At 50.4% G+C, this 27,875-nt stretch overlaps 1 protein-coding gene across 3 annotated transcripts in view; it reads left to right on the top strand.

Annotated features, from left to right (window-relative positions):
• The window catches only part of ELFN2 (extracellular leucine rich repeat and fibronectin type III domain containing 2), a 52,464-nt gene that overhangs the window by 9,242 nt on the left and 15,347 nt on the right, over positions 1 to 27,875 (top strand). For 2 of the 3 annotated variants that reach the window (XR_002867656.2, XR_015286399.1), the window contains exon 2: positions 7,554 to 7,733. The gene's annotated coding sequence lies outside the window, so the exon portion shown is untranslated. Of the gene's footprint in view, positions 1 to 7,553; positions 7,734 to 17,883; positions 17,983 to 27,875 lie in introns of all 3 variants that reach the window. The other variant, XR_015286400.1, reaches the window with a different exon arrangement.

Raw genomic sequence — 27,875 nt, 5'->3', positions numbered from 1 at the left:
CCCCCATGCTGGTTGTAACCTTTCTCCCTTCCCTGATTGCTCACCTGGCACTAGCTGCATCCTGTATCTCTGTTTGTTTCCCTTTAATCCACGCAGTGGATCAGTGACAGACCCCCACTGTAATTTTTTTAAATCAAAGCCCTTTATCTTGAATTGAGCAAGGTCAGGGGAAGCTTCTTAAGGCATCTTTGTATTTTTCTATCTCTGCCTCAGAGCAACTTAAAGGATGGCTCAACAGGATTAGTAGAAAGCGCAAGATTCGACAAATGGATTTGGCAGGGGCTGGCTGGTGGGCCTAGGGGAGTGGGAACTTGCTGTGCTGGAAAGTGGAAGAGCTGGGCTCTGCTCAGGGCCTCTGCTGTTGTCTGCTGCACCTCTGGGCATGCAAAGGCAGCTGGGCTGATGCTGAGTGCAGCCCTGGGAGACAGCAGCCCAGCCTGAGGCACTGCTCCTTGCTAAGCAAGGCTACTTAGCACTGGTCGAGTGCTCCAGGGCCGAGGCACAGGGATATCACTCTGTGCTTCAGGGATCATTGCTCTCAGTGCAAGCCCTTCTGCAAAACCTGGAGGGACACACTGAGCACAATGGAGCCATGCTGGAACTGGGACAAGCCAGGAAGCCATTCCCTGCAGTTGTGGATCCCTGAGACACACTTCTCTCTTTGCCCCTATCCTGCTGGGTGCTGCTGGAAGGAAATTAGCAGTCCAGAGGTCCTGTCATTAGGCTCTGCTTCCTTGGCTTAGCTGCTTCTGCTTCTCTCCTCCCCTGTTTTGCCTTATGATTTTGCAAGTGCCTGTATTAGAAGAAAGTGTCAGGCTTGTAATTTCTCCTGGATGATACTCAGTGCATCCCTGACCCTTTGCTGCCCCAGCCCCTTGCTGCTGCTGGCAGCACCAGTCCTCCCCTCCTCTACTCTAACCTGTGCTGGCTCTACCTGGCCTGGGAGGGGCCCCAGACTGTCCCTTCACCTGTAATGACCAAGTTGTTTTGAGCAGGCATCTGTGTAGCCAGTCACTAGCCTGTCTGAAAAGGGACCTGTCCCTTCCCCACCACACAGTCAATCTGCACCAAGCTGGAACCCCCATCATTTATTCTCTGCTCCCACAAATGACTGCTTCTCTCCTTCAGCTCCAGCTGAAGCCCCTCTGTCCTGTCCTGTATGCTCAGAGTAGTGGGGTTCAGTGGTCAGAAAGGAGATTCCTGAGGAGCATTTTGCTCCTCAGAGCCCCCTCCTTACACGTGGTGTTCCAGCCCATGCACCCATCGCGTTATCCTACGTGCGTGCACACGGCGGCGTGAACTGAACGTGCAAAGGAATAGAAATTCACACAACCTTGGCCTTGCTTTGCCAAGCCTCCCAAAAGATGGGATGGCTGGATTAGCCAAGGACGTGGCAGCTCCTTCCTGGTGCAAGGATTTGCCTCGCAGGACTGGCCATACTGTGGTCCTCCCGTTACCAGCCCCTCATCTCCCAGGCAGACGAAGGGTCACTCTGGGATTTCATTTCCTCCCCATCATCCTCCTGCAGCAGCCTGGCCATATGCTCCAGGGTTTGTCTTTGGTCTGGGGCACCCCAGCCCCTCACGGTGCTGCTCGTGGGGGAAGCTCACGCTGTTTCTGCACAGAAGAGGATTTACTTGCATGGTGGGGGAGAGGCAGCCTGGACTGTTTATTCTTAATGCTCCATATTATCTCCATTAATAATGCCACCTCTGCCTCACATGCTAATTAAGGCTCAAGATTGTTAATGTAATAGGGAATTTGGGCAGAGACCACACAAGACTGGCTGGATTAAGTTAACCTTATGGACTGTTAATGGATCTCCTGGAGGGGCATTTCAGCCTAATGAGAATCCAGTTTGAATGGTAATCAGGGGCTCACTCTCTGTGTGCCTGGTGGGCCTGGAAAGCTAGCAGGGCTGCAGGGCAGGATGTGGAAAAGGCATCGGCAGGAGCTGCTCATGAAGCTGAGCAGGGAAGAGAAGGACACAGGGCTGGAGGGAGAGACCTCAGTCTGAGGGAAGAATTGGAGTAGCAATGCTGTGGTGCTGCACAGGGGAGAGCCCGAAGCAAGCACTGATGCTAGTTCCATGCTTTTCATATTTAAATATGACCACAGAGGGCTATTTTCCTGGTTATGATTTCCAGCAGTGAAAAAGGTCTCCCAAACTGTCTAAGCCATGAGCAGGGCTCCTCTGTAGGGAGAAAAAAATCTGGCAAATCCTGTCCTGCTTCCTGGAGACCTGCACTGTGGGTCGTGACTGCTGCTATGCAGTGGATCAGAGAGACAGACTTTCCCAGTCTGTCGTCTTGTATGGTGTGGAGAAAACATCAGAGAAGGGATCTGGTACGGAACACTTATGTGTAAAGTGAGTTCAGAAGAAAACTGGAGACAAAATGTTCAAAATGGAACTTAGAGGTGAGGCTTCAGTGCATAGGATTTGCACTGATAGTTTGGGGATATCCCAGATTCAGGACTGCAGTTGAGACAAAACCAGATGATGCTTAAGTGTTAAGGCTTCATTTCATGGCAAAACTGTATGTTTCTGGCCCTGGGTGAAACTGGGTCTTACTGGGAGCCCATGAAGCCTTCCAGGGAAGGAGTGCATATTTTCACAAGTGCCTCCTGTGTGCTAGTTTTGTCCTCCAGAGGGAATAGGTGCAAAGTGGGATATAGGGCAAAAGCAAAGCCTGAAATGGAGGCCAGTTGTTTGCATTTGAGTTTGGGGAGTTGAGTAATTTAGATGAGCCTCAGAACAAACAAGTAGAGCTCCAGGTAGGGTGTTTGGGAGGGAAGTATTGATTTGCAGAATTGGCTAAAGAAATAAAAAAATGTCTTTGGGGTTTTCTTCTTACTCAAGTCCCACTACCCCAGGGTGTGCTCCAAGTGGACAGGCTTTGGTGCTTTGGAACCCAGCCTGGAAGTTCCCCTGGAAGTGGGATCTGGCTGGAGGTTAAGCCTTCTGATAGGAGCAATAACAGAGCAGTTAAGACACGTTCCTTTGGCTCCAGAAGTGTGAGTTTGAGCTGTGCTGACTGCAATTCCTGCACAAAATTTCTTACTCCAACCCCAGCTATGTGTGATTCTGGCTGGGTAGCTGAAAGTCAGACAGATATGGCTGCAGCTGCAGGAGCCTCTCATTCACTCCATATTCCCAGTGACAGGGACCGCTCTCTCCTAACTCTGTTACCTTGAGGTGCCCTCCCAGAGCTGTGTCAGCCTGAGATGGCCCATGGCTTGGATGTGAACTGAGTCTGGTTTGTAGTGTTTGGGGCTTGGGGGTGGAGGTCTATGGGTTTGGGTGAAAATCTGTGAGTTTGTAATGCAGTTCCTGTGGGCTGAAAAGAGGAATAAGGACACAGAAAGGAAATAGGTCCAGTTGAGGTTGCCCAGTGAGTTTTTTCTTGCTCTTGATATGGGAAAATACCAGGGAGCTGCTAAGAAAGGAGTTCCCTCCCAGTGTGGTGAGTGGGAGTTGGTTCCCAGGGCAGAGCATGCTGCTGCCAGTGAGCGAGGGGAGCTGAGGGAAGGCGAGAAAGGAAAAGCGGAGTCCAGGAGAAGAGGCAGTGCAGGAGCCAGACGGACTGTTCCATCCAGAGAGGGGATCCCATCCCTGCGAGCCTGGATGCTCCCAGGGGTGCTCTCCAGTACATGCACTCTCCCATAGTTTTGTGCTGCTGCACTGCACTGCTTCCCCAAGGTGCTGCAGGTGTGCAGTAACACAGCGGTGTCTCACCGAGGTAAATGCTGCCACACACACACAAGGCAGCCCACAGGGGACCCACCGCTCCCTGTGACACCTCACAAATGCGCCGGTGTTTTCAGCAAGGAGCAGACTCATACCCACAGTCGCTGCTCACCCTGCACTGCAGCACTTGATGCACACATGCACATCCCAAACATCCATCCCTGGCATCCACTCCCCACTGCAGGCACATGCACAGCACCAGCACACAGGTGCTCACCAGAGGCCACGCATTCCTGCACACCCACCTGCACACGTGGCCCCACATTGTCCGTGTTGCCCCCTTCCAGCATTATCCCATGGGCTCACTCAGGACAGCACTGACAGACACGTGTTTGTGTCTTCCAGGCCCCTCTGCATGCCACCACAAAACTGTGATGTGGCATCTGTTTGAGAGGAGCACCGATGTGCACATGCAAACACGCATCTGCATCCCACTCAGCTCCTGTTTGCTGTGCTTTCTCAATCCCTTTTCCTTTATTTAGCCAGCCACAGTACTTCTTTCATGCCTCCAAAGCACAGGAGCAGATGGTTTGCAGGTCAGTTTAGGATGATGGTTCCCTTTTCCACTAGTGGCTCTCTTCAGCTGCTGAGGTCAGTGCTCAGTGTCTCAGAGATGAAGATCCTCCTTGTTCATCTGCACACAACACCTCTGTGTCACTCTCAGCACCTATGAGAAATTCCGAGTCCAAATGCCTCTCTAAATTGCCCTCATGACCGTACTTTAACCCAAGCAGCACTTCAGGCCATAGTGGCTTTTCTAGTTTTGGCAGCATCTGTTAGTTTTGACCAAATGAGCCAGCTCCATCTCCATTCTGTTTTGTACATGTGCCTTGCTGAGACCCAAAAGACTCTCTCACTTGTCCCCTTTCAGCCTAAATTATTCATCTGCTGTAATGCACAATGGATGTTTGTGGGAAGAGGCACGCAGGTACAATTGAGCAGTGCCGAGGCACTGACGTTACTAGCAAGCTGAAATTGCCTGGATGCAGGGGCCAAGCTTGGCTGAGAGAGACAGGAAACCTCTACTCCTTCAAAGCACTTCAGAAAAGTGAATGGTGGTGGCACCAGTGAAGGCAGAGGGGAAGGGGGACTTTTTGGGGCTGAGGTGGCAGTGGGGACCATCCCACATTTGTTCTGGCTCCTCTGATGCTGCCACATGGAGGTGGATGTGGTGCAGGCGTGGGGAGGTGGGGGTGTGTGGAAGTAGGCGGCTTTGGGGAGTGGAGAGCTGGCACGCCAGAGGAGCGGTGTGGAAAGTTAGAGGCGCTGGGAAGGGGCTGGAGCTGCTGGGGCACGCAGTGTGTGTGAGGGCAGGGAGCTCCTGAGGGAGGCTGTTGCAGTGTGCGCTCCACTGACCCACACTGGGGTGTATCTACACGTGCTGGAAGCCCGTGACGTCCGAGAGCACAGGACAAGAGCTTACGGGACTCCTTCCACACTTCCTCCATGTGCCCGGGGCTAGACCCGACTGCAACCCCCGCACTGCCTGTGTCTAAGCCACGCCTATGCCAGCCTTTTTTCTGCCTGTGAGCTCTTCTTTTTTTATCTGTGCCACCACTGCTCCAATGATCTCAGTGCAGCCATGGATCCCTATGCCATATAATCTACAGCTGCACCCACACCCGGCTGCTCTTCCCCGCTGCAAAGTCCATGCTTTCCCTTGCCTCTCCCATTTCCCGGGGGCACACAGGTACGCTTGCTTGCCCTGATGTCGATCCCTGGTTGCTGTCCATCATCGCTGGCAGCATCAGGCTGTGCCACTGCCGAGCTCCTTCAACAAGGCTGGCCGAGCGCTCGCTGTGCTGTCCCTGGTGCTGGGCCCATCTCCTTTGCCCCTTCCTTCCATCTTCCATCCTTTGCCCCTTCCTTCCATCTTCCTTCCTTTGCCCCTTCTTACCCACCTCCTGTATCTCTTTGTCTTTCCTGGGGCCTGGGGGAAGCTGGCGCCTTCCTAGCCCAATCTCTGCTTCCCACAAGGGTTTATGTACTTCGCCACGCTTAGGTTTTGCAGTCACATCCCCTGATGCCACTATCAGCCAATTTCAGAGCACTCGGGGCTGTTGGGACTGCGCACTCTTCTTTGCATGCAAATTATGCACATCTAACACCAGAACGGAGGGAAAGAGAAGGGATGAGAGTGGATGCTTTTGCAGGCTTTCTGCTCCAGAGACTTTGCCCCCCGGAGCGGCAGCTCCAGTCTGTGGACAAACACATGGGAGATTGTAGAATGGGCAGAATTAGAGAAAGTGCAGGGGAAAAAAAAACCCCAAACAGAAATCTTACTTAGAGATGGAGTCAGTTAAAGCAGATTTGGTGTGGCAGTGGAGTGTGTGCGCGTGTGCATATGCACCTGTGCACTTGCACAGAATAATACAGCTGTTACAGTTTCATAACTTTAAAAAATGTGGGATTTTTTTTTCTGGGTTTTTTGGCTTTTTTAAATTTTTTTTTTTTTTTGGGTGAGTGGTGTTGCTGTCTGTGTTTCATGTCTAGTTTGTGTTTGTCTGCCTGTGTTGGATGTTGATGAGTATTTTTGTTTTCCATGTGACAGAATATGTCTGGTAGTTGCTGGGGCTAATGTTTAGGATCCAGAAGGATGCTATGCCACTGTGTGGGCTGAGTTTAGGTAGGTAACAGTATCTGATCCAATCAGTTTGTATGCTGCAGGCAATTCATAAGCAGAGTATATTTATGTGTGATATACAGCCACTGGTGCTTGCTTGACTTATGTTCCTGAGTGCATGAGGATGTTTTATGTGCCCTCATTTTCTTACAGATACGTCATTTGCTACTGTGGTGTTTGCACTGATATGGATGTGTGTGTGTGTGTGTGTGCACATGGCACTTTTTCTGGTCTCTGCTATGGGAGTGGGCTCATTAAATGCTGTGTGTTTGTGCAGTGACAGTTTCAGAAAAGGGGTCAGGAGCTGGTGTGCGGTAGACATGTTTGGGTATTCCACGTGCATTTGTGCAGGGATCACTATTTGCTGTGCTGTATAAAAATGTTTTTGCTGTGTACTCATTGGAGGGGTGGAATAGGCTGGGTGGAGATGATGTGGTGTTGTGTGACGGCTGTCTGAGTTATCACGTGTGCATCTTAATACAGATGTGCAGCCTTGTAGGTAGGTGCAGGCTGTATGTGAAGAAGAGAAGCACCTCATCCTTTAGAGCAGCTCTGAGTTTTTAGGGGTTGTATGCAAGGTGCTGTGGAAAGACCAGTGAGTAAATGTATGTGTGTGTGTGTCCAGTGTGTGTGTGTGTGTGTCCTGAGTGTGCAGAGTGTCCTTGCAGGGGGTGTGCCGGTGTGCCTGTGTGGGCTGGGAGGTGGCGTGCATGCGTGCGTGCGGCCGTGTGTGTAGGCACACTTCACCTTCTCCCGGTGCAGCTCCGTCAGCACCTTGCCCTGTGCTGGGTCAGGTGCTCTCAGCTTCTGTGTGCAGTGGGACAGCCAGGCTCTTAGCACACAGGCCAACCTCTTTCCATCCTCTCGCTCTCTTTCCATCTGGCTGTCTGTCTACTCTGCTGCCCGTGTCCAGTTGTCTGTTCCCGTAATCACCGATACGCCCTGACTAGCTCACACCCTACACTGCCTGTGGACTCAGCAGCTGTGCATCTCTCCGTCCCTCCCACACACACACACATTCACACACACACCCTGGATCTTCATATGTGGCATATTCAGTTGCCATTGGAAACCTAAGAAAGAAGTGAATCTACCCTCCAAGTCTTAAGCTGGTGGTTTTTTTCCCTTTTTTTTTTTTTTTTTCTTTTTTTTTTTCCCTCCCCTTTCCTCCTCTCCTCACAGAAGGCGAAGTCATTCGCAATGAATCCATGGCAGCTTCGATCGAGCGGTGAGCTGGAGCACCCACTCCCAGGCCACTCCTTCACGTGACTGAACAGAGACCTTTGCCAGCACTCGCCAAGGAGAGCAGAGCCCTGGATTTCCCTCCCGCGCACCCGGCACCCCCAGCGCAGGCACTGCGAGGTAAGCCAAGCCCGGCACCTCTGTCTGTGCCTCTCTCCATCCCGCCCTCCCTCCCTCGCCTGGCTTGTTCCCCAGAGGTGTGAGGGAGGAGAAGGGCAGGGGTTTCTGGTATGCTGTGAACAAAATCCAGGCTCTCATCAGCGCCCTCCCGACAAGGGAGAGCCGCTGGCTCCCCTCTGAGCCCCTTCCCTTTCGGCTCTGCATGCGTGTGCAGGGAGGGGTTGTTTGCAGAGGGAAGCTCTGTGGGTGCCCCGCACGCAGTCCCGAGTGCATTCCTCCCCTTTCCCATCCCTCCCTGGGCACACACACACACACCTGTCTGCTCTTCTCCATTCCTCATTTTCCTCCACCTCCCCTGTTTCCCGGGAGAAGGGGCAGCCAGGCTGGCTCTGCTGCAGCCTGGCCAGCGGCAAGGCTGGGCCCCGCAGCCCTGGCCTGGGTCACCTCAGGGATACAGCTTGCAGCAGGGCAGGAGTGGGCATCATGCTACTGGGAGCAGGGCTTAGAGAGGAGGATTCCCCCTCCCTCCTCATCTCACAGATATTTTGGGGATTCCAGTTCCCCACAGAAGATGCTGGCCTCCATTTCCCAGCCAGGTACCTCCTCTGAATACCCAGCCCAGCCTGCCACAGCTTTTGGGGTGATGGGCATGCTCTTTGTCACTGCTTATCTGCTGTCCCCTGGTGCTCCTTCTCAACTGGAAGGGATGTTTTCCTACTGGAGACGGTGTGTTTCATAAGCTGGGAACGCCGTGTGCCCTGCACAGGCAGTGAAGGGGCCCTGTGCCAAGCCTGACCCATTTTGGGGCGCAAAGCTCTTGGGAGCACCTGAAAGGGCCTCCTGCTGCCTGGGGCTGCCCTCAGTGCCCCTCTCCTCAGCTCCTCTGCAGGGAAAGCAGGAAGATCAGCTGCACTGTTTCCATGCCATGTCTCCGTGCTGCTGGAGATGCTGTGGTGTGGGGATGGGAGGGGAGCAGCTGTTTCTCCCAGTGCCTGGGCAGGCCCAAACGCGCTGACAGCCCTCAAGGAGCACGAACGTGCCTGGAGATGCCTCTCCCCAAAATAGACCCTCAAGCATCGAGCTGCTGGCAAAGCCTGGGTAACCTCAGAGGAGTGGATTTTAAAGGGGAGCTCCGGGAGTTTGCAACCTGCCAGGCTGTGGTTTCAGGCTCTGCACAGACTCTGACAGAGACCAGAGTTTTTCTGAGTCAGATTTTGGGAGCTGTTGTATTTCTCTGAGGGGAAGGGACTAGCAGGGTCTGTGCTACAGTGTGGCCCCAACAATGGTGCTGGTGTGGTTTCCCCTGAAAGAGGTGATGGGTTGCTCCCCTCCTGCCCAGGTCCCACACAGTGATGCTGACAAGGAGGGCACATCTCCCACTGCATCTTCCCGTGCATCTCTCTGCTGCCACTGCAGGACCCTGCCATCAGTTTTCCCCATCTGCACTTCCTCAATGCCCCCTGACCCACTACTCCAATACCTACCCTTCTACACAAACTACTGCCTTCAACTTCTCTTTGGTGTCTCTTGCTGTTTTCCTTCCTTCCCTGGGGTGCCCTGAGCCCTGCTTTTCCCTCTTTGAGCACCCGTTCCTCACTTCTCCTCCTTTGTGACCACCGTGTCAGGCAGGAGCAGCTTTGGTCAGCCTTGGGAAGGGCTGTGCTGCTCAGTGGGGTTGTTTCTGGATGTTGGTGCCAGCTGATGATACTGTGATTTTTTTCCCATGTGGTTCACACCCTCTGGTGTGCGTGTGCACGTGTTGTGGGTGACAAGTGACTGTGGTGTTGTTGATGTGTCGCTCTTCCTCTTGGCCGGAGCCTGGCAGGAGCGTGCCCGTGCAGCCACACTCAATGTCATGGCTGGAGAGTTTGCAGAAAGCAAGCTCTTCCCATACGCAGCCTGCAAAGTCATTTGGCATTGGTTACATTCCTCAGTCCTCTCAGGACATGGCTCTGGCACTGACTCAGGGTGGACAAGACAATAAATCCAGCTCTAGGGAGCTTGGTACTGGGTCAAGACTGCTGCAGCTACATGGTAGAAAATGCTGATCCAGTATGAATTCACGCTGCTGTTTGAGAATTGTTTAGAAAACAATGTCGGCTTAACTCTGTACTGGCAGGATTTATGTTGTGTTGGGTATTATCTGTCTGCACAACCCTATCTTGGTTCTGGCTCAAGTGTTGCTTGTGTGCCACATCTGGCACGTGCTCCGGATCGTGCATGCTACGGCTAATCTGACAGATGTAATTGCACGCTGCAGCCAGCCTGGTTCAGTCCCTCCTGACAGGCAAGCCAGTCTGAAACAGGGTTAAATTACAGTCTGGGAGCAAGCCATGTCCCCCACCAGGCAGATGCCAAAGAGATGGCATTGGTTGTGAGGAGGGCAGGAATCGTGCTGAAGAGGAAGGAAGTTTTGTCTCAGCAGGAGGATGTTGTTCTCCAGCCCTGACCGCTCCACAGGTCAGTGCACAGGGCCCAGGCATTAGCATTCCTCATGGGATCACTGTGATCATCAGTGAGGCTGAGCCAGCCCCACTGCAGGCAGGTGCTTGTTTGGGACAGAGTATGAGTGCAAACCCTCGCTGTTACGCTGCAGGGACTTTTTCCAGCTCTGTCAGCTTGTCTTGCTGAGGGAGGTAATTTTGTTTGTCCTGAAGGGCCAAAGGACAGGAAGGTGGTGAGAAGTGATTTGCCTCATGCTTTTGTGTGGATGTGTGCAAGTCTCTGGTGATTAGGAGGAGAATTTGTTGACCAGGTTTAGCAGTCTGAAGTCAGTTTTACTATAAACCCTAGCAAAATGAGTTTTGGAGGTTAAAGTCAAGAGGTGACACTGTCTACCAAACCTTGTTGCTGAGGGTCCTAAAACCTAGCAGACTCTCCCACTGGTCACCATGCTGTGCCACAGTTTCCCCTATCTTTACGTGGAGCAGGCAGTAGCCACAAACACAGTGGGAGAGGAGGGGTTTGGGGAGTAGGGAAGTGAAGGAGCAGCACTTCAGGCTGTACGAAGAGATGCTGTGGGGAAAGGGAGGTTCAGCCTGCAGATTCCACTGACATGGCTGAGTGCTGTCATTCGCAGGGGGCTGGATGCCGGAGGAGAATCCCTAATGACCAAGGGGCTGCGTGCCAGGGCCGAGGCAGCGATTCACTCAAGCCTCTGTTTGTTTGTGAAGAGAAAGGGAGTTTGTGGCTTGTCACTTGGGAAACAGAGTAGAGATTCAGTGGAGAAGGACAGGCTTCTTGGCTGGGCCTCCCCGAGCAGCCGTGCCACGTGTCTGTGTGTGTCAGGGGACTAAGGGGACCCTGGTACAGGCCATGACTGGCAGCTGGCCATCCCCAGCCCCCGTCATTTCACCTCCCCCTTGCACCCTCTGCACAGCCACTGCCAAGCAGCTGAGGACAGCCCTAAGACACACACACACACGCATGACAGACCAGTGCATGTGAAGAGAGGGAGGCAAGTTAAAAGCCTTGCTAGAAGAGCAGCTGGATGGGTTTCATGCTACTTCCCTACCTGGTTTATGGCTCGTGCAGTGGAACAGCATCTGTGTGAGTGTCCATGTTGCTTCATTCCAGCCCAAACAGGTACTTCAAGCAGGGCTGTGTCTGGTGCGTGGGGAGTCTTGTTGGGCTAAGTCAGGTCATAAAGAAGACCTCTTTCTCCCCCAAGTTCCTCCTCTGTGTCATCCCAGTATGAGCCCTCGCTTACTTCGTAGAGATGGAGACCTGCAAGCAGTGGAGGGAGGCATTGCAAAGGGAAAGGGGAATCCAAGACACACAGAGTATGGAGGGGATGCAGATACTGAGATGAGAAAGAGGGAGGACCTAAGAGAAAAAGGACGGAAGCAGCAAAGGTAAAAAGGTGTGGAGAGGGAGGCAGAAAGAGATCAGCATGTCCATGCAATGACAATGTGGTATGGAAGTATCTTATATTGATATTACAGGCTAGAGTTTGACCAGACCCCATTTGTACTGGGCAGGGATGTGGTCTCAAAAGCTCTGTGGCAGGAGGACCAGCTCTGTACAGTAAACTGCTCATCTTCTATCCACCTCCTTAATTAAGGCAATAGCCAGCCTGTGATTGTCCTGCTTTGAGATGCCTTCTCCTTGTGCATGTTTGTCTGCTCCCGATATGGAGGAGGCAACATGGCTGAGAAATCCCTCCTCGTGTCCTCTGTCCTCCTGGCCCTCGCCCCACGGAGCCAGAGGAAGTGAATGTGCTGCCCAGCACTGCTGAAATTTGCCTTGCTCTGTACTGGAGGGATGCTGGTGAGGTCTTAGAGGGAGGCACAGACTTGCCCTTAGATGGCTCCCCAGAAAAACTTATTCCTACATTACCCCACAGAGGCAGTGTCTGCAGGGAATGAATTCAACAAGCTACACATTTTTTTTCTACATTTTTGTCTCTTTTTTTTTTTCTACAATTGCCCCATCAACATGTCCCACAAGAACTGAACAGCAATTAGATTAAGAGGGATTTATGGAAATTTCCTCTTTTATGAAATATGTGTCCATCAGGTAAGGCAGGTATGCCAAGTCTGTAACAGGGTAGGTAGATTGCATACAATTTCAACATACAGATGTTCTCAGTGTCACTTTTGATGGGGGTATGATGGTTTCCAGAAGCTGGAATGCCAGTGCTGGCTTGCAGCCAGGTCGACAGGTGAACATGTATCCACAACTGGTCTTGTGTTCATTGTGACATAAAACCTGTGGGTGCTTCTTTTCCATCTCAAGCTTCCTCCCTGACTCCCTGTTGCAGGAGTGGCGGAAGGCATGGCTTAAAGTGAGTGTCACATCAGGGCCACCGGGCTGTGCCTCGATCTCAACTGCCATGCCTTTTAAAACCAGCCAGCATGGTGAAATCTATCGAGAACCAGTCTGGCACAAAGGGAGAAATGCTCATATAATGGGGCTACTTATTTGAGTTCTCCAGCATTGCCCATTACATTTCATGTCTTGTGGCTGATGCAGTTGAAAGGCAATCACTGGAGCTAACAGCCCAGTATTGTTCTGCTCACCTTCTGATTTACTTCCTTTCATCCTCGCTGGGTTTCATCTCCTCCTAGGTTCATGCATCCCCCAGCACTGAGGTCACTTTCTTTTCATCACACCTTAGGCTGTATATAATCAAGCTAGCACTGTTCCTGCCCTGAATCTTCTGGGGTCAAGATGGAAATCACTATTCAGCAAGAGACCCAAACAAATGAGCAAAACTAGCCTGGTTGGTCAGAACAGGGTGGATGTTATCCAAGAAAACTCGCATTGATCAATTCCAGTCACCTCCTGTGCTTAAAGTGACTCAGTATCTCCATTTTTAGGATGTTGCTGGGGAGCTGAATTCTCTTATGATTTCTCTTGTATCAGCTGTCCCTACCAACAGTATTTGTGAGATTCTTTTCCTATATCTGCTTAGATGAGGATCTGTTGGAAAATGTGCTGGTAGAATAATGGGTGCTGGGACAAAGCAACTCATAAAAAAACCCACAAACCCAGTGAAAAAAACCCCCCAACAACTACAAAACCTCCGCCCCCCCTTTCCCTGAACAATAAGTTATCAAGTCCAGATGGTTAAATCCGAGAGTTTGGAAGGAGCTTAAGTGATTGAGCTGCTAACAAAAATATGCAATCTCTTGTGGAAAAAAAAAAGCTACTGATTCGGGGAATTGGAGAAGACCAAATGTTGTACCTATATTTAAAAAAAGGCTTCAGCGATGATCCGGGGAATTAAAGATCAGTAGGCTTTGCATCTGTATCTGGTAAACTGGTGGGAATGATAATTAAAAAGTGCTTGAAGACATCTGGAAGACTGTGGTCTGATAGGGCCTATCCAGTGTGGGTTCAGCAGGGGAAAACTGCATCATGCTAATCTCCTACAACTTTTTGAAAGTGTCAATAATGCAGTGGATAAAGGAGAACCAAGTGATATAACGTATTTAGACTTCCAAAAGGCTTTTGAAAGATCCTGCACTTGAGCTGCTAAAGAAGCTAAGTAGTCAGTGAGAGACAAAATATTGACATAGATCAAAAACCGAGTAGGAGACTGAAAGAATGAGGGGATTAAACAGCCAAGTTTCACCACGGCAAAAGGTTAATGTGGCCTCCAGGTTCTCTTCTAAATCCTTTGTGATTTACCTTATTGTTTAATGAATTGGAAAGGTGGGAGGAGAGATATGCCGTATGGAAATCAGCAGATGAGACAAAATTATTATGTTGTCTGTGGACAGAAAGGGCTGTGGGAAATGCCTGGGAAAGAGAACTAAGTTAAATGAAAGCACTGTGCTCCGGTAAATGGAACTGAATATTGGTATGTTCAAAGTAATGTGTGCTGCAGGGCAGACTCAAAACTCTTTAGATACCCAAAAGGTCCTGAATCAAGAGTATCAGCCAAATGACAGTGAGGGTGAATGTCTTTGCAGAGCTCTGCCCCATGCTGTGATGCCCTTGAGCAGGCAAATCAGCTGTTTGGATGCAGAGGGTAGAGAGGGCTCTGGAAGAGCTCTTGGTACACCTGCAGTGCTGCTTCATTTGGAATTGCAAGCCAAACCCAGCTCAGCCTGTTTCTGAAGGGATGCTGGAGAACTGAAGGGCCTGTGAGTGGAAACAGAAAGCCAGTGAACCCCCCCAAGTGAAGATATGGAGGAGACAGGGGTTGTTGGTGTCAGATAGCAAACCGGGAGTGTATGGTGGGAGGGAATAAAATTACGAGATACATGAAGATATCTGTCCTTCCTTTCCTCATCACCTAGGAGTGAAGGAATGCAGAGTGAAATTAAAATGTATGGGATTCAGGTTCACAGGGTTGAACTGTGGAGGTCTAAGACATAAGAATTTGTCAGGTCCAAGTATTTAGAAAGGTTCATAGTGGGCTTGTGTGTTTTGTGGAGAACAAGAGTACCCCAATGAGCTTTAACTAAGGATGAGCTCAGTTTTGGAGCCTGAACCTGCAGGTTCAGTCTTCGGAGCCTATATTAGCCTTCAGCTTAGGGCAGCAAATAAGAAAATTGAGACAGGAGTACACTGTCCCTCATTTGTCTGCTTTGATGTTTTTACACCTTTTCTCCCCCCAGATTCAGGTGATGTTTTTCCTGAGAGCCAGAGTGGACATTTCTCTGACCTGGAATGGTTGTTCCCTTGTGTACATTTTAGCTGCTGGGACATGAGCAGTGAAATTCTGTTCATGTCTCATCATGTTGAAGTCCGTAGTATGAAGGAGAATTTTCATCATCTGAGTTTGAACTCAGTTCCGGGGAAAACCAAACCCCAGCCCTGCCACAGAAAAGGGGCAAACCCACCTAAACTCATTGTATTGCCTCAGATCAGAAACCTAACCTGCAAAGTTCCCAGACATTCCTGGGAGACTGCCCATGCTTTCATCTTTCACCTGAACTATGGATGCAGGAATCAGTGCCAGGATAACAGGGTATCCAGCAAACTTTCCAATTTCCAGGTCAAGCTGGATCCCAGAATTAAAAATCTGATGGGGCTGAAGGGAGAAGAGAAATCCCTGAGACTTTGGAAACCCTGAACCCTTATTTGATTACTTCCTCCTCTCTTCAGTGTAAGAACCTGAGTCTACAAACATATCTTCTCTGTCCAACAGCATTCCCTACGCAGGAGCATGGTCTCTGTTCTTGTTATTTCTTTTTTAAAATTTTTTTCTGAGTCCATGATATAGGATGCTGAAATCTTCAGCACCTTGGCTAACTTAGCCTGTTTGATTTCTGGCTATTTGTGTGTAGCTACAACTGTGTGTGTAGCTAAACACAAATCCCAGACTCCTTGTAAGTACGTCTCCTTCCTGGACAGGCCATGAGGTGTGAGCAGAATGACTGCTTGCACAGGGAAATGCTTTTAAACCAGATAAAAACCCACTGGGGATCATCTCTGCATGCTGCTCTTTGCTGGGTCTCTGTGAGCTCTCTTGTATTCTTAGAGCTGTGATTTGTTTTGGTGGGTGGCTTGCAGCTGCACCCACCGCAGCTGATGTGGATAGAGTGGGAGCAGCCAGGCTTGTGTCCCAGTGCCAAGAGACCTGGGGTCAGTATCACACCTTTCCACGTGGTTAAAGTTCCTGTGAGGCCAGAGGGAACTTTGGCAGTGTGTCAAAGCTGACATCACCACAGCCCCAGCAAACCTCTGGGGTGGAAACAACATCTTCGACACCTCTCCTGGAATCCAGGAGCTGGGGACTGTGGGGGCTGAGAGACACTGACGTCACCCATGCTGCGTGCCAGCAACCCCAAGGCTCTGGAGATGGCTTGATCATCACTACTCTATTATAGCACCTAAAAAGACCTCTGGGATCAAAAGATGATTGCATCTCTCTGCTCTATTACAGCAGCCAATGAACCTCCAGGGCCAAAGGATAAATGCACCATCGCTGGAGTATTATAGCATTTAGAAACCTCAGTCACTGACTCACAGCTGTCTGACCCCTCCACCACAACCACTTTCAATTTGTCTCGGCACCCAGCCACCTTCTCTGCTGAGGTGTAGCTGGATAATCCTTGTGTTTGTACAGTGCCTGCCTGCGTGCAGCACTGAGGTGAGACCACACTCCCTTCTCACTTATTATGGCACGGGGGGAGCGCTGGTGTTGTGCTGCGTGTGCCAGACCCTTGCTCTGTGAATGCAGCAAGGCAGCGGGGAAATAAACCCCTTTAACACAGCATCTGTGAACCTCTGGTACTGCTTTGACGTGACAGGTGATCTGCTCTTGCCTGATACAGGGAGGGGGCTCTTCTCAGACTGTTAGAGGTGTTTCAGAAGACAGCTCAGCCCCTGGCAAGGGCCATGTTGCACCAGTAACTCGAGCTTACTAATGGCAAGGGGGATACTTTGAATGTCTGGTCAGTGATCCTGGCGTTTAGAAAGCATGAATTAATTTCTCAGACACCCTAGAGAGGTGGCGTTCTGTCATGTTATGAACATGACTTGTAGATTCTAGGGAAAATCCTAAAAGCTTTTGGTAATAGAGGTTTTAGTGAGTTTAATGCCGATGGAATTAAAAGTCTCTAGGCGCTCGTTGTGAATGGATTTACATCGGGGAGATTAGAAAAGGGAAAACATTATTGGTGTCCAGAAAACTCAGGAGAGCAGCTGTCAGCTGGTTTAGATACAGAGTTCCCCAGTGGGCAGGTGCCCTGGCAGCCAGACAATGCACACGCACACCCCATGGGGCTGGCTCGCACGCTCACGGGCTGGGGACACGTCCCAGGGCGCTGTGGGCACAGCACATGTGAACATTCACAGTAGGATGTTTGCACTCGCCAGTTTTATGGACACCCTGAATGAGATTTAATGCAGGAATGGTCTCTTCATTTTGGCTGGCATCTCTTACACAACATGCTGGTCTTTCCCAGCATGTTCATTACTGTTCGCTCCTGCTGAGGAGCACAGAGAAGCAACACCTGCCCTCCTCCCAACCCACAGACACACCACTCTGTGCAAAGCAGTCTCTCATTCATGAATAAGCCTTTTACAGCCCCCTTTCTTCCCAGCAGAAAAGCACCTGGTGTGTAGCTATGAAATGTAGCTATGAAGCACAGTTAAAGTGAACGCTGGGCAGGATCCTTGTGGAATAATTTTGTGAGATTTAATAATTTTGTAGTAAATTTTGGCCAACTCATAAAGTCCACCATTTTAAAGTTGTCTGGGAGGCCTGGGGAGGAATTTCTATATTGGTCAATTTCTGCTCCTTTTTCCCAGGCCCTAATGTTTGCCACTGCTGGAGAGAGCATCCTGGAGGCAGATGGTGGTTCCCTGTGCCCTTAGGCAAATAAGGCATGATCCTGGGGGGTTTGGCCTTTCTTGGACTTCCCAGCAGAGGCTGGGTTGCTAAGGCTGTGCTCTTTGCTCAGGGATCAGAGAGGCAACAGAAGAAAAGACACCAAGAGGCCTATGGGGAGAATGAGAAAGGTTACGGCCTTAAGTACATGAGCTGGTTATGCTCCTCTTGGGAAGGCTCCAAGAGATGCTGTTCCCCTTGTTATTTCTCTCCAAAGTCCTTATCACTTGTTGGTGCACCTTTTTGAGAGCAAAGATCAAGGTTCATCCACCCTGGCCTTCTTTGTAACTGGTACATCATCAAGCTGAGGACTCAATTCAAATCCTGTTTTGAAGATCTCTATTTCCTCTTGCCACACAGGAGAACTCGCTGGGCGATCAGGCTTTGGTAAAGCACGGAGCTCCCTGCCCCAGGGAAGATGGGCAGACAGAAGAGCTGGTGCCTTGCCAGGGCATGCAGGTAATAACCTGACTTTATCAACTGAGTGCCCACAATCAAGCCAAGAGCAGAGTTACACTTTCTTTGTAGGGTGAAGAACAACACAGAGCAAGGTGCTGGGATTCATGTCATCCCTTTTCCTCCTGCACAGCATGGATCACTGCCTGTTTACTCTGGGGGGTCTGGGTGAGAGAGAAAGGCTGCTGGAGTGGTTGATATGCCCTCAAAACAGGGTGTCAGGTGTTGAGTACCAGGGGCAGGACAGACACGATGTCTCTGGTGCCCCTTCCAGTGAGTGGATAGGTGCCACCAGGGTGTCCACACACAGGGAGGAGATGGGAGAGAAGAAACAGCTAGGAAGGAGGGTTAGCAGTCTCAGTGCCTCCACAGGTGGCTCTTCTTGTGCTGGCAGGAGGTGGTGGGAATGCAGGGAGTCAGGGAAGGAGGGAAGGGAGAGGGCATGCTCTGTTGGCAGGTTGGCACCCCTCAAAGTAGTGGGGAGCCAGCATGCCTTGTGGTAGTCAGCCCTTGGTCCTGGTCTCATCTTCATCAGATGGGAGATGCAGCTTGGAGAGAAGGGGGATTTTAAGTAAAGAATAGAAGCAAAAATACTAATATGGTGACTGGGGCTATGGCAGTGCACAGTGAGCACTCAGCAGTGATGTTTCTGCAGGAACTGGAGCTGCTCCTGGAGCTGTGGGCCTAATCTGTGGTGGGGAGGGCAGAAATCTGTTGCTGTGACCACTGATCCCAGGAGGTGCCTGACCTGTCACTCCTGATGATACACTTGTCCTGCAGATGTGTTGCAGGGCAATGAGCTGCTGGGCATGCAGGCACCTGCCTGTAGATGGGTGCAGGGCCAAGGCTGGGCTCACTTCTGCTCAGGTTGCATCAGCACTGATGGACCTGTGGACATCAGCAAGGAGATCCACTCTGGAATCCATTTTGCAACTGGTACTGCAAAAATGTCTTTGTTCTTTCTGCATCCTGTGTGAAAGAGCTTCTAGCCCGCCATTGCCTTTCTTGAGGCATCTCTGTTTTTGTCAATTTATCCACAAGTACAAAGAGAACATGGGTGCAAGTGTCCCCTCCGTGCCAGACAGCCGTGCTGGCTGTTGTAATCAGCTCATTCAGGCAGGATGTGTTCACCCCCTCTAAACAGTAGTCATTGTCTATTCCCAGGCAGAACGGTGCTTCTGGAGGACATCTAGCACAACTAACTCATCATGACAACCAGCAGCAACTTCAGGCTGGTTTCAGAGAGCTGTTTGTGGAATCACCTCAGCCCTTTAGCACAAGATGTACACTTGCAGCAAGCCCTGCTGCTGCACAAGAGAGAGGCTTCTGTTTCCTGCAAGTCAGGTGTCCCTGGCAAATGCTAGCCCATGAGTAACGTGCTCAACGCTGACAGGTCAGCGTGAGACGGGAGAAAGGGGATCTTTATCTCAGTGGGATCACTGAGAGCAAATGGGCTTCGCAGCAGTAAGGATGTGATGGGGTTGTCAGCTGCAGAAGACTGTACGTGGTCTTAAGGCCCTAGATTGAGGCAGGCTCATAAACATATGATGGGGCACACTCACAGCTTTCCTGGAGATGGGAAAAGTTATTTGAAGAAGTTATCCCCTAGGATTTTCAGGACCTGTCAGTTGCTTTCTGGTGATGAGAAAACCTGGCATGTTCCTGTTGGGACTGACTAGCAGAGATTCCAAGTCCTTCATTTGCATGATTAGCAGTGTTTATGCTCACTGTTTTTCCAGGGACTCTCCTGTGTGTGAAACTGTAGCCTTGCCACAGAGCACTGGGCTGAAGAGAGTGTAGTGGAGGCTGAGTGCACCTGTGATTTATGGGAAGATTACAACCTTGCCTGCAAATCCACGTGGATGTCAGCATGGTTTATATTATCTGCACCACAGTGGCATGTTGCATTCTCACAACACGCAGAGGGTGAGAAGGGGCAGACTTTTCAGAGGGAGCTGCCTCTGGGCATTGCTATTTTTTACTTCATCCTTGGAGTTGGTGAGCCTGGTAGTGTTGCAGGGTGACATGTATGAAGAAACCTGACACCAAGCTGGAGGACCTATGAGGCTGTATCATGATACAGCCAACAAAGTGATCTGCTTGCTGTTGCTTTGATGTGATCATGTGACAGTTTGATGCTTTATTCAAAGCACTGGTTACAACTTCCTTACCCTTCTTTCCCAAGCACTTCGAGGCCAACTAATTTATTAATAAATTAGAGGGATTAAAATAAACAGTGCTTTGAAAATCATTAGGCATCCCAAATGCCTGGAAACAAACAGCAGCTGAAGTAAAAATACAAAATGCAAATAGGCTAAGAACTGGGCCATAAAATATTGTATCCTAGCCCCGGGACAGCTCTGGAAAGAAAAACTGTGGTTTTTTTCCCTTGTCTCTTTGGGTTGGGACAGAGAAAATAGTACTGGGGTTCTGTGGATGATGAACAGTCCCTGCCCTAATTCCTTCAGTGGTACAGAGACTGCCCCACCAATGGCTTTACTGGCTGCAGAACAGAGATGTGGGGAGATGAAGCCACAGGCACCAGCCACGGGGCTGGAGCTAAGGCAAGATCTGAAGGCTACAGACTAGGGACCATCTGGGAGAGCAGCTGTCCTAGCCAGCTCCTTCTGCTACTCTTGGTCCTGACCCTCACCCTCCAGGCACTGCATACCCAATTCTTTCCTCCTCTCAGCTCCCTGCCTTTCTTACTCCAGCTCCTCTTTCCCTCTCTGAAGACCCAGGGACTGACACAGCCAATTCCTGCAGCATCCAGCTCATCTTCCCTCAGTGGTACCAAAGCCGAGCCCCTGCACTGGTGGCCACGTAAGCAGGAATTCTGGCTGCTGCCAAAGCAATGAGAGACCAGGTTACACAATGACCTTTACTCGTTCTGCATCCTGGCTGGGGTGATGCATTTATTGTTGCCAGTCAGCTGCCTTTTTCTTGTGATTCCATGCCAGTTCACAGACATGCTATGGCACCACTGTCCCAGTGAGGAAACAGAGTCCCCAGGGATGTCACAAAGGGGACAAACACTGGATGAGGGTATGGGTGATTATCTGATTGCTGTGGTGTTCTGGGTGATGTTTATATGGGGATTACTTGGAAAAGGAAGATTTAGGAAATGCATCAGAGCAACATACATGTCTTTGATGTGTTTAAAAACTGGTGTGGTCCTGCTTAAGAAGTGGAAGTAATGAGGGCAATCAGTCTCGGCTCAGTAGGATGATTTTTAGGCTGGAGAACTGAGAAGGAATCACAACTGACTGATGTTCCTGCCCAGCAGAGAACAAGGAGATCCAGTTTTCTAGGCAGTTGTTGGAGGTTGTTGGTGGTGAATGAGATATTCACCACCTTCAAGACTCAATCCTATCCATACTTGGAGAAGACGGTGTACTTGTGAGGAGGAGTAGGGGTTCAGCTGTGAGAAGTCTGCCTGATTCAGGAATTGCCTGGACCATCTTGAGTTTCTCTTGCGTGACAGACTTCTCAGGCATCACTGACCAGGGAGAAAGCAGTCAGACAATGAAAGAAAGCTGGCCTAGGAAAAGGCAGAGCCTGTCTGATAATTAAATACTTCTCCCTGCCTGGCCAGCATGCTGCGAGTGGAAGGCATCATGAGGCCAAGTGCCTGCCACTGCCAAGGGACTTTTCCCCTCCATACAGCCACTGGGATTTCTAATCCAGGCTGTATAGGACAATGCTGTCATGTTAGTAATGGTATAACTCTCTTAGCAGTCTACCGGTATGACAGAGTCACAAAGAGAACAGTGTAGGCTGAATATGCACTCATGCTTGCTAAGCCTGTAATCCCAGCTTTGATTTTCTCTCCCTCTTTTCGTTTTTATTATTTTATTTTTTTTTTTTTTCAATAATAAGTTCAAACTTAATAAGAGTGATTCATTAGTTGCCTGTTTATCTGTCTTTGGCATGGCGTCCAATTTGGATTGCACAGGGCAGAAAGGTGAGGTGCGGAGGGAGAAGGAAGAACTGGGAGATGAAGAGGGAAGCTGGAGAGTGTTCCTGTTTCCTCTCTCCGTGGAAACTAATGCTGGTGTCTTTCTGTGAACCTGAATGTCTTGGCTGTTTTTTCCCCTATGGTCAGAAGAGGCTGGTGATCAGCTCTGTTCTCCCACTCTACTTAGATCTTTGTGGGTTTCCTTGTAAAGGTTCAGCAGCTGTTAGCAGCTGATGGGAAGAGTTTGGTGGTCTGTGGGATGGGTGGAGGCAGCACACATGAGTGCCCTGAACTTGTCCGGCCTGTGCCATGGTTGTTATACTTGGGATGAGACAAGGGTCAGTGATGGAGCTAAGCCCTGCCAAGACTGTGTCTTGCAACTGCATCTGGGACTGTGCCTGTACCTGCTTGAGTTTGATCTGTTTTTTCTGCAGATCCTAGCAGACCCCAGATGTTCCTCAGTCCAGGCAGTTGCAAGACCTGCTGTAGGGTGATTCTAGCACTATAATCTGTTTCTGCATTCAACCCCCTTTTAATTCTGCCTGTCTAGGAACCCGACCACCTCTTCTTGGGAAACTGCTCAGGCTGGGCAGCAAGATTCATCATTGGGCAGTAGTAAGAAAAACCAGGGAATTTCTGGATATGAGTGTTGCCCAAGAGCTGCTGTTAAGGACTGCCTTGCGCTGTCCTTGCTCTGGGCAGCCACTGGCCTTAGTCACACCTCAGCCAGTTTTACCCCAGGTGCCACTTCCAGAGTGAGCCTCCTCCCTCCTTGTCTCCAGTGGCAGGCACAGCCCTGCTGAACTGCTCTGGGCTGCAGGTGGCCGTGCTTGTGGCTGGGTGACACTGAACATGGGAGACATGGAGCAGGTCATCCGGAATAAGCAGTTAAATGTGGGCTGGTGCATAGGAGGACAGTGAACAGGAGAGGGCAGAAAGGTTAGGAAAACTAACTTTAGTTAAAACTAAAAATTGTGGAGAAACATTAGAGTAGCCTTCTGTTTCACCTTGGTTAAATAATGTGTACTTGTGATTCACCGTGGCAGGACTGGTCCTGGCTCCCAAAGAGCTGTGTCCAGGTGACCCATGTGTGGTGCTGAGACTGCCTGGCATAGAGAAGACAGCTCTGTCTGAAACCAAGGGAAGCTGTGGGGCATTCTGGCAGCTTGTGGGGTGGTGAGTGATGGCAGGCAACATGCTGTCATGCAGGATCAGCGAAACACTGCTCATCTCTCAAGCCGTCTGCTTCTCTTGCTCTTTGTGAGCCTCTTCTCACTTCTCCTTTTCATGTGCTCATATCACCTCTCTTTTCTTTCCCTCACTTTCTCTCTCTGCGTGGTGCATGGCCCAGTGACTATAATCCATGATAACTCTCTATTCTCTCTTTTCTCTTCCTCACCAGCTTTCTCACTCATCCTTTCTTCGTGTCTCTCACTAACACTCTGTTGCTCTCCCTGCCAATTTATTCTTCTCTTTCCTCCCACACTCTGTCCCCGTTTCATCAGTCTCAGCACAGTCCTGTTTTTCACCGGGGCTGCTGTTCCATGTTTACTCCGGTGGAGGGAGGGCGGGCAGGTGTGAGGGTACAGTAACAGGTAGGAAGCAGGAGAGCTGAACTGAGATCTCCTTTGGTGACCATGGCTGAGTCACATCGCACATTCGGTGGCCCGGCTCCTTTCCTTTGACACGGGAACACCCAGCTACGAGCGAATCTGCAATGCTTAGAGCTTGTAGGGCCAAGGTCTGTGAAGCTCCTGGAAGTGGGCTAGAGCTCTTTGGGAGCCTGTGCAGTTTTTGTTTGTCTCAGGTGTCCAGCTAAGCCCTTGTGCCTAGACTGATACGATGGAGGCACGTTCCCAGCCCTGCCCATTGTCCTAGTCACAAAGTCTGCCCCACCCACACTTTCATACGAAATAACCCCATGGGATCGAGCTGACATAGGCTCAGCTATGGAGTTTTGATCTGCAGCGACCCAGAGCTTTGTCCCTGCAAATCCCTGGGGACTGACGACAGCCCCTGTTACTATAGGTGCTACCTTTGTAATCACACCGATTTGCCTCCCCAGTTCCACCTTTTTCTTCTTTTCTTCCTCCCTGCCATGCTGCTTTTCCACCTGTGCTTACCGGAGCCTGCCTTGCCTGCTGGCTGCTGAGGGCTGGCCCGGAGCTGCCAGATGCTTGCACCTTTTCATCTCTCACGGGTAGGAGTTGCTATGGGAGACAGCGAGAAAGAAAAAGTGCCTTCCCCAGCAGCACTAAGAGCCAGAAGTCTTCCATTGAGTGGAGAACACCCCCCTCTTGTGCTCCTTCCTCCCCTCAGCCCCCCTTTGGAGAGCGCTCTGCAGAAAGCCGCCTTTGAAGCCCCTTAATTAGTGTCCCGTGTGTCCTGAACGGAGCCCTTCATTACCACCAGCAAGAGGCACAAATTGGCGTGTGTTTCAGGTTTGGGCTCAGTGCCAGAATTTTGTTCCAGTCCCCTCCCTCCAAACCTCTCCAGCTTCCCCCCTCCTTACATGCACACACACATTGTCTCTCTCACAGAAAAACACACACACATGCACGAGCAAGGGACCCTGCCAAAAAAGAGACGTCCCCTTTCCATCATCCCGCATTTCAGGGAGAAAAAAACAATGATAGAGGTCGCTCTGTTCCCTGCCTCCCCACGGCTTGCTCTTGGCTCTGCTGACCCTTCAGCATATGCAACTGCAGGTTGGGGGTCATTATCAGCCCCAGAGTATCTCTCACAGCCTGTGGATGTGCTCAGAGGGTGCTAATTAGTGAGAGAAGGGCTGATTAGGTTAGAAATTAAGTGTTTATTTTATCTTCCCCTTTTTTTTTTTTTTTTTTGATGGTATGTGTATGTGTGTAAAAATAGCGAGGCCAGATGGAGTCTCAGGAATAATGGGAGAAAAAGCAGCCAGGACTCAAGGGGTGTGAATCTGTATCCTGTCTCACCTCTCCTGCACACCCTGGGTGGATAGGTATTCTGCAAACTCATAGTATTCCTGCAGCACACCGGCAGCCACCACACATTCCCTGTGGCTGTCCTCGCTGGGATCGAGCTGGACATCTCCTCTCTGCACAATGTTCTGTAGCAACTTTTCATACCTGCAGAGCCTCTCATCTCCACCACCTCATCTTTTTCAGCTCAACCTTAGTGCCTTTGTTCTCTCCCCCCCCATTTTTATCTCATTGTCATTATTAGCAGCAGCCAACAGGTTGCTGGCATCACCGGCCTTTCAATGACACCCCTTGTCTTTGCTGGTGTCTCACCCCAAGTGTGCTGCCCTTGTAGAGAAATCCTCCCTCACAGGCTCTTGCTCTGCCAGACTGAGGAAATTCAGTCTATCTCTGCCATGGACTTTGTGCCTCCTTTGCAAAAGTTGCAACAGAGGACCCCCAAAGCTGGTTAGGAATCTGATTTCCAGGAACTCCAAAGTCTCTGTGCCTGAGCAAACCATGTCCTCATCCTGTTACCAGGCCATTCTTCCCTGCACCTATGCTATCTTCAGCCTGTTATGGACTGTGGGGAAAGGAAGAACAGATGATGGTATGGCTGAATAGCAACTTTGTCTTGCTACAAAGGCTATCCTTTGCTTCCAGCACTGCAGGGAGAAACTTTGGAGCCATGAGGGGCAGTTGAGAAATAATTTCCTTCTTTCCACTTAACCTAAAGTGTGTCTCTGGGGCCAGTGTTTTGGATGCAGTGGACATGGAGCCTTTCTCCAAGGGCCAGTGTTTGAGGGTACTCAGGCTCCTGCAGCTGGAGGAGAGGGAAGGAAAGAGGCAGTACTTCACTGTGCTCTACAGCTTGCTTTCTGGGATGGGAATTGTGCTGGCAGACTCATGAGCTCACACATTTGGAGGCTGGTATCTGCAGCAGGCCAATTTATGTGACCTGAGGGCTCACTCTGATGTTGGCAATGAAGGCCATCTCACCCAATCGGGGATAAACCTGTTGAGAAAGGGCTGAGTTTGTTTTGTTGATCAGCTTGGGGAGTGTGTGTGGGGGGGAGGTAAGAACTTGTCACTACAATGTGCTGGAGGAGTGTTTGCAGGGAGGAGTATTTGCTCAGTAACCAATGGGGGGATTGTGATCCCTTGGAATCACAGCTGACATGGAATTTGTGTGGGTCTGGCAGCAGTGGAGATTCTCTTGCTGACACCAGGGGTGCCCTAGACTCTCAGCTGCATTTCAGAGCCCATCTACAAAGTGTCTGGTGCACAGGGGCGTCGTACCTATGAAATAAGAAGTCTGGCTTCTTTTAAGGGTGGGAGAGCAGCTGGGGACCCCCAGCTCCAGGGGTGGGAAGAAAGGCCACACATGTGTGCTGGTGTTCCTTGGGCTGTGTGCTGTCTGTAGGACTGCATGCATGGCTGTTTGGCTGTTGCATGAGAGGAGGGTGTGTTTGCCTGGGTACAATTCAGACCTCATTCCCTTTTCATCGCAACGGTGCTTTTTTACCATGTGGCTCCTGCAACAGCCAAACAAACAAATAAACACACACACACACATGGGAATCCAAACTCCCTATTACCACCACATTGCAGATGCAGCCTAGTTTGGCCTGTATTTCTCCCGTTGCCACAGCAACTGTAAGCCAGGGAGTAAATCAGAATATCCTCTCTGGTGCTCAACACCCCCATATGGCAAAATAAATGACGGTGTGGAAAGCCTGGTCTGTCTCCCCTACCTCTCCTTCCCAAATGCAGCAGAGACCCTCCAGAGACCTCTCATATGCCTGCTGGACCCCAAGGAGATCACAAGCTTCCTCCACAGTGGATGAGGGAACACCACCTCTGCTATGACCAGCAATCCCCCTTATTCCCTCCTCCAATTGCTGTGTCTCCCGTGGAGGGTGATTAGGTCTGAATCAATGTTCACTGTTCATGGTCTCAGCTCAGCTGGCTTTTAACAAGATGAGTCCCATCAGCTCCACTAAGGACCAAACAGCATCCAAACCAGGCTTAGCAACCTGCTTCTTGCTTCAGCAAACTCTGCTTACAGCTGGGAGAAACAGAGCCTTTGGAGAGGAGCAAAGCAATCAAAGCACATTTAGGACCAGGACTCCTGTCCAGCTGAGCTCAGAAATATGCTTGCTGGGACAGCTGCCAAAAGGGCTCCACCAGCTACGCTTTGTGTTGGCCTTGGGCACTTCCAAAGTCAGCAATGTGCTTAGGAGAGAGATCTGTCTGCCCAGAAAGAAGAGTCCTTGGGAGGAGAGGAGGGACACTGCCCCTGAGAACTGGTGTGGTGCAGTCCCCTGGAAGCAGGGGAGAAACTGGGCTCACATTTTCTACAGCAGCTGTTTCTATGTGCATCCTAGGTTGGATAATTCCAGGTGCTACTAAAGCCCTAGAGGATGACCTGGGTCCCCTTTTATTCCAGCAGCTGATTAGAGGGTATCTGTCACTTGTGCCTCCCCCAGCTTTGGCTGTGACTTCCTTCATTAGGAATCTCACTCTGTTCTTTGGCTGGATTTCCCCTGAGAATCCGATTTATGGCTCCCCAGTGATTGCTAATGTGTAAATACCGTGTGCTTCAGTATGGCAATGTGAATGCCCTAGTGCATTGGAACTGTTAACCCTTCAGCAGCTGGGGATCCTCTCTCTGTTGTGAAAGCTGCCTTGTTTGACAGGGTGAATCCCGGCCTGGGATCATGGGATCTCAGTCTGGCTCCAGGCATGTTTGCAGCTCGGTGCAGGTGGGTGGACCCGCAGGCCTCCTCAGGTTTCGCTGGAGGGGAAAGGATGAGGAAGGAGCAGCCCAAAGAAAAGGCAAAAAGGGCCATTTCATGATTAAATGCTAGAGCACAGCAGCAGTGTAAAAATATACATATATCACAAGCCTTAATTAACACAGGCGAAGGGAAAAGGAGAAAAAAAGCCACTTTTTAAAGGTTTCACAGAGACTATAAACTGGCAGCACAGAAAAAAAA

Source organism: Cyanistes caeruleus, chromosome 4 (assembly GCF_971803275.1).
Source record: "Cyanistes caeruleus chromosome 4, bCyaCae1.hap1.1, whole genome shotgun sequence".
Taxonomy (NCBI): Eukaryota; Metazoa; Chordata; class Aves; order Passeriformes; family Paridae; genus Cyanistes; species Cyanistes caeruleus.
The sequence above is the reverse complement of the archived record's forward strand: the minus strand, read 5'-3'. Positions and strand labels throughout refer to the sequence as shown.